Raw genomic sequence first — 6,813 nt, 5'->3', positions numbered from 1 at the left:
AGGAGAAAAAAAAAAAAATCTGGGCCCAGGGATCTTTTCTGAGATTGATACTCCAACCAAGGACCATTCATGGAGATAACCTAGAACCACTACACAGATGTAGCCCATGGCAGCTCAGTGTCCAAGCGGCTTCCCTAGTAATGGGAACAGGGACAGTCTCTGATATGAACTCAGTGGCCTGCTCTTTGATCACCTTCCCCTGAGGGGGGTGCAGCCTTGCCAGACCACCAAGGAAGACAATGCAGCCAGTCCTGATGAGACCTGATAGGCTAGGGTCAGAGGGAAGGGGAGGAGGACCTCCCCTATCAGTGGACTGGGGGAAGGGCATGAATGGAGAAGGAGGAAGGGAGGGATTGGGGGGATGAGGGAAGGGGCTACAGATGGGATATAAAGTGAATAAACTGTAATTAATTAAAAAATAAACAAATTTTAAAAACCAAAAAAGTATTATCAGAAAGACAAGTGTGTGTGTGGAAGGGGGAAATCAAAGATCTGTACACTGTGCAGCTTCATTTCTTTCAAAAAAGCAAGGGCTAGTGGTTCAGGTACAGTGTTTGCTCAACATGCATTTGGCTTTGGGTTTGATCCTTAGCAACTCTCCCCTTAAAAAAGAAACAAGAGAAGAGACAGGGGAGTTATGCAAAGCCCAGCCATCCTGGTCACATCATTATCAAAACTGGTTCTGTCAAACTCCAGGGAAATCACTGCCATTTGAGAGAACAACTTGGTTTCTCATCTTGAGATGTTTGCTCTTCGTTGTTAGAGTAAACTGATAATGGGGAGATGACTTGAGACTGTTGAATACCACCCTGGGCGCTAGAATATGATGTGATAAAAGGTAGAAGTTGACAATCTATTGATTGTGATGACTCTGCGGACCTTGAAAATATCTTACTCTATCTTGGCCTCTTCAGTTTTTAAGGAGGATTATCTAGAATACTGTAAAGGGAATAAACACATGACAAAGACAGAGATGCCAAGTTTTTACCCTGCAATATAGTTCTATCAAAAAGTTAACCATTAGGTGTCTGCAGCTCCAAAGTACAATCTATTCCTCTCTCTCTCTCAAAAGTAGCTTTATGTCCACCATTTGACCTGTGTACCACTTGAGTGAAATAAGCCAAATAACATATTCCTGTCCCAGACATTGTTCTTTAAACCTTGAAAGCTGGGAAGCAGTGACATGACAGAGGGGACTTTGCAGAATGAGGCACTACAGTGATTGGTAGAGTTTCTGCTACATGAGTTAGGGCTTGAGTTCAATTCCTAGCATATCAAATAAGAGCAAGAGGAAAACAAGGGAAATGGCCTACATATAAAAGACAGAAAGATTATCTTGGGTAACCCAGATGGGCCCAGTGAAATCACAGGGTCCTGTAAATGGAGGGAGGCTGGAGTTGGAAGTGTGACAGGGGGAGAAGCATCTGTGTCACTGGAAGATGGAAACAGTGTTTCTGATGAAATGGGTTGAAATTGCATCTATTAAAATTACATGGAATGTGATGGAGTGTGGGTGTACATGTGTGCTTATGCTGAGGGCCGAGGCTGACATTGCACAGTTTCATATATTGCTCTCCACCTATTTTTGTTGTTGTTGTTGTTTTAGGAGACGGGCTCTCACTAAACCTAGACCTCATCCTTTCAACTAGACCATCCAGACAGCCGACCATTGGGGTCAAACTGTCTCCAACCCCTAGAGCTACAGGTTTTATACAGATGCCAGGAATCCAAACTCAAGTCCTTATGCTTATACAAGTACTTTACCACTAAGCCATCAGTTCCCTGATGTACATTAAACAAGGTAACACATCTTGAGCTCTCACAATTTTAAGTCTACATACAGTGAATATCAGCAATTATTGCCCCTACACACCCAAATCAAATTTTTTGGTCTGTTTTAAGAGTGTAAAAAGGTCTTGAGACCAAAAGTTTAAGAACTACCATACAGCTTTTATTTTCTCATTCATTTTTCTAGGATTTGTTTACGTGCATTCTAGATAGCAATCCTTGTCAGCCCTGTGTCAAATAAACTATTTCCCACCTCTACAGCTCACACACCTTCCTTGATTTTTATACTCCAACCATCTGTTTTGTTACCTATACATAAGGAGGGCAGGACACTGGTGAAACAGCAAGGACCCTAGAGGACCCTGGAAGGGGTGCTTGCATTATTGTAGGAAGACTATTAAGTGAAGTATCAAGGATTGAACACAAGCAGAACACAGCTTGAAATGTCTTCTCTGTGCCAATATCCTAGAATCCCATTAAGTGCCTTGAATATGGTAAAAATATGGTAAGGTCCCAGGGTGTCAGATCATTGGACAAGACATTCTGCTTGTCTCTCCCTGACCAAAAGCCCTTAATCTGTAACAAGGTCACAAGGAATGAATACAGATGTCATTCAGATATTCAAGGACAAACTTAAGTGCTGTGAGGGAGATGAAGTTGCTAAAAATAATTTCATTCCTTTCCAAACTTAAACTTGCACTCAAATGTTTAAGATGTATTGAAGATGATTCGTGGCTTTGCCATGATGTAAGCTCTTTGCTTTTGCACTATCACCAGAACATAGGCAGAGAGACTTGTTAGTGCAGTAAATATTTTAAAGGGGTATCCCTCTGCTCCACCACTTTTTCAGAATTTTTTCCTCAGGTAGGGAAGACAAAAATCAAAGAAGAAAAAAGCAAAATGTGAGCACATTCATCACATCAAAACTCACATCACCAATCGGGGACTGATTAAACCATGGAAAACCAGTATTATCATGCAGTTGACATAGAATGAATACATTATATTGGACTTCAAGTTTTCAAACATTATCAAGAGAAGTTCAACTGTAGAAAACACATTTGCCTAGAAACAGTTTGAGGAGATACACACTAAAATGTTTCCAGCTGCAGGATTGTGGCAATATTTGTTTTAATATTACGCTGAATATTTTTTGAGAATTCTTTATAATTCCATTATTGAAACAATTTCTGAACTAAAAGTTGAAACTAGCTTTGCCAAAGCCGCTGCTTCTTTATGAAAAATAAGCATTAAACTCCAAATCAAAAATATGACAAATTGTCCCTAATAATCTTGCCATAAACACAGGACAATGACTCTTAACACCCTTGGTGGGTACTTTTCAACTGGCTGATCTTATGATTGGAACAAAAGTATAACTGTGGAGATTAGAAGCAATGAGCCAAGTATCCTTGAAAAAGACAAAGTGAGGAGTGTCTGCCATGCTTTAGATATGGAATATCTCCACAGGCTCATGTTTAAACGCTTGGTCAACAGGTCACTGGGAGCTCAACCTTGAAGGTGAACTTGAGGCCCAGTCTCTTTCTTGCTCCCCAGCCTCCCTGAGAAAAGCAACTATGCTTCCCATCATTATGTTCTACCTTGCCACAGGCCTAACAACTATGGAACCAGATGACCATGGCCTGGAACTCCTGAATCCATAAGCAAAGATGCAATCCCTTTCAGGAGTTGATAGCATGTTTATCATTATAATGGGAAGCTAACACAGCTGCCATTACAAGTCTTCAAAGTGAGCCTGTATAGCTGGGCATGGGGAGCATGGCATGAGTCTTGCTGGCAAAGGTAACTGCTACCTGTGAGGCTTCTCTTGCTGTCATTGCCACAACTCTCAGCTAGCACAGGTGCCCTTCTGCTTTTAATTCTAGCCTTCTGAGAGGGAAATGGCCAGGTCTGTACATGGACTCACATGATCAGTGAGCTTATACCACAAAAACCTTGTTACTAAAAAATAGGACTATTAGAAATTCTACTTCATTACAGGGTGAAACACTTGAATTTTCTAAATTTGAAACGAGTATATAGCAGTGTCTAATGGCTGAGTTTCTATGGCCTTTATATTTTCAGGAATTTGAGGAAACTCTAAACTCAATTGACTTCAGTACAAAGGATAATCAAGAGCCTTTTTAATTTTCAGAAGGCACTTGGCACCTGAAATAGACATCAACAGTGAGGGATCTACCTATTTTTTTAAAAAGCCAACTAATTATTGAATTATCCATACAAAGCCTTTTAAAATATTTAAGGATTCCCAATTTCTGAGATGTTGTCCACCTTTAGCTAGCACATCTTGTTCATTTAAACTTGTTCATTAAACAACATCCATACAATAGTCATTTAGTGGTTAGTTTTGTTTTAGATTGCATGTTTTAGATTTAGTTAGATCTTCTTAAGACATCTCACCCTGTAAAGGAATTCACAGCAATCCTCCTGCCTTAGCTTCCCATGTGCTGGGATGAGACACCATATCCAGCTTAACAGTACTTCCTTTTAATCATCACAGGATCAAATTTATTCCCCAATTCCCATCCAAATTATTCTGTGTGGGTTATTTCAGGTACCAAAGTAAATAAAGGTAAGCTAAAGGCTTACCACATGGCCAGGCATGGTCTTTATATTTTAGACTGTAACTACAATTCTGTAAGATTGGTCTCAGCTTTTTCACAGATTAAAAAGAAATTAGATATCTTAACTAATCTCCTCAGGGTCATAGACAACGTCAGTGCTGGAACTCAGCATAAGATACAATGTGCCCTAGTATCTGTATAAGGATCCTCCTCTAATTCAGATAACTGTCCACATTTAAATGTGAGTCAGCTAGGGTTTGAGCCACATGACAGAAAGCTCAAAGCAGTGGCTTCCTGTTGTAGCTTTACCTCTCCTCAGTGCACAAGTAGTTTATCTGGACTATAGGGTCCCTCTGAGAACTGGGGTAAGATTTATCCTTCTGTTCATCAACCTGGTGAAAACTCAAATTAGTGCCAGACACCAAGCCCTTGGCTCTCTACTTAAGCCAGATAAAAAGATGAAATAAGGTCATAGGCACAACTTTTGAAGACATGTTCCAAAAGCTGCTCAGATCAGTGGCCAGAACTGATAGTGACCTGAAAGACAAGCTGGGAGATAGTTTTTACATTCTTGAGAGCATCATGCCCAACCACAAACCAGACTTCTAAAAAAGAAGGAACATTCAAAGACAAGAGAGCCTCTGCCATTATGGGCTTATAGGAAAAGAAACTGTAACTTAAACTCAAATACATATACTTTTGCCACATTCAAACTTAGCAAATGCTTACAAATCTTTCAAATTAAATGACTCTGGTGTTTTGACAGCCTGTGCAGCTCATTCCTTTCTTTCAATTTTCAGACAGAATCACTTTTCTGAAGGTCTCCTTCTTCTGGTGGGAAACTGATTATGACACAAATAGCAACCAGCACAGCATTTTAAAAAGCTGTGCACAGGGTATACATATCATCTTGACAAATTATTTTCATTCAGTACTTTTTATCAGGGCTAGCTCTCCAGAATAGATGAATGGGTGAATAGATAGATATCAAGTGCGCATATATATACACATATATATTTCATTCTTACCACCCAATCATTTGCCATCTTGTGAGTAGGTCACATTTTCCCCAATCTCTTCTTCACAGCATCTAAGCTATTGCTAACTATTCTTAAGTACAAACAATCCACTCTAAGTACACTTGCACACCTTGTATGGGTATACACAGCATTCACTGAGATCTATTTGGTCATAATGCTGCACACCATCAACTTCCTTAGACATCACCAACTTGAATAACACTGACTTCTAAAGAAGTATGTTCCCATTTCTCGACATTCAACACTTGGTATTTCATGAGTTTTACCTTTTGTTCTCCTGAAAGCACAAAAGTTATTATATTAAATGACAATGGTCTTTTCATATTTGACTACTTAAGCATTTCTTTTATGTATTTTACCACTTTCCTAATGGCATGGTTCTAAGTGTCATCAGAATGGCCCAGATCAATACACTTTTCCCTAACAGATTATTAGAAATGTCACTGAGGAATCTTGAATATTTTAAAACTTACCTATGAATGAAGAGCCACTCATTTGAAGATTTAAGGATAAACAGAAACGATCCCGTTGACTAAAAAGCACATAAGCTAATGAGCTTAACTTCATGTATTCTTGAACCTCTCTCTGAATATAGAAAAATCACACACAACTATAATTCTCCCTGTATAATTATCCCTCTCTGGATATCAATAACACACAATGATTCTCTGTATTTAACATTCACCACTGCTACAGAATAAATATTTTTTAAGTATTTAAAATTCTTTCATTAAGAAAATTGTTGGGCTGGAGAGATGGCTCAGAGGTTAAGAACACTCACTGTTCTTCCAAAGGTCCTGAGTTCAATTCCCAGCAACCACATGGTGGTTCAAAACCATCTATAGTAAGATCTGTTGTGAATGCAGAATGTTGTATAAATAATAAATATTAAAAAAAACCTGCTTGTCTATAAATGGTGGCACTTAATCCTAGCATGTGGGAGGGGAAGGCACAAGTTTTGTGAACTGGAGACTTGCACCATCTACACTGCAAGTTATGGACCAGCCAAGGCTACACACTGAGCTCCTGTCTCCAAAGACACACACACACACACACACACACACACACACACACACGGACAGACAGACACTTAAGAAGTGTAGCATAAGCTTATAATTCTAGTATTTGGAAGGCTAAAACACTATGTTTCTGAGTTCAGGACTAATCTGATCTACATAGCAAGAACGTGCATAGTTTGTTGCTGTTGTTTTTAAAGGACTAAAAGAAAAATTTCCCCCAATGAATGAGGGAGGAAAAAACAAAACAAAAACACTTGTGAAAATAATGTGGCGGTGGGGTGGAGTTGGGGATATGAAGAACACTTTCCCTCTGAGAGTCATTAAAAGTGCTTTTCACTATACTTCCCAGTTGTCACATGTTAAGGGCAATGGATGTAAACT

The sequence above is a fragment of the Meriones unguiculatus genome, chromosome 3, assembly GCF_030254825.1.
Source record: "Meriones unguiculatus strain TT.TT164.6M chromosome 3, Bangor_MerUng_6.1, whole genome shotgun sequence".
Taxonomy (NCBI): Eukaryota; Metazoa; Chordata; class Mammalia; order Rodentia; family Muridae; genus Meriones; species Meriones unguiculatus.
Note: the sequence above shows the minus strand (reverse complement) of the source record.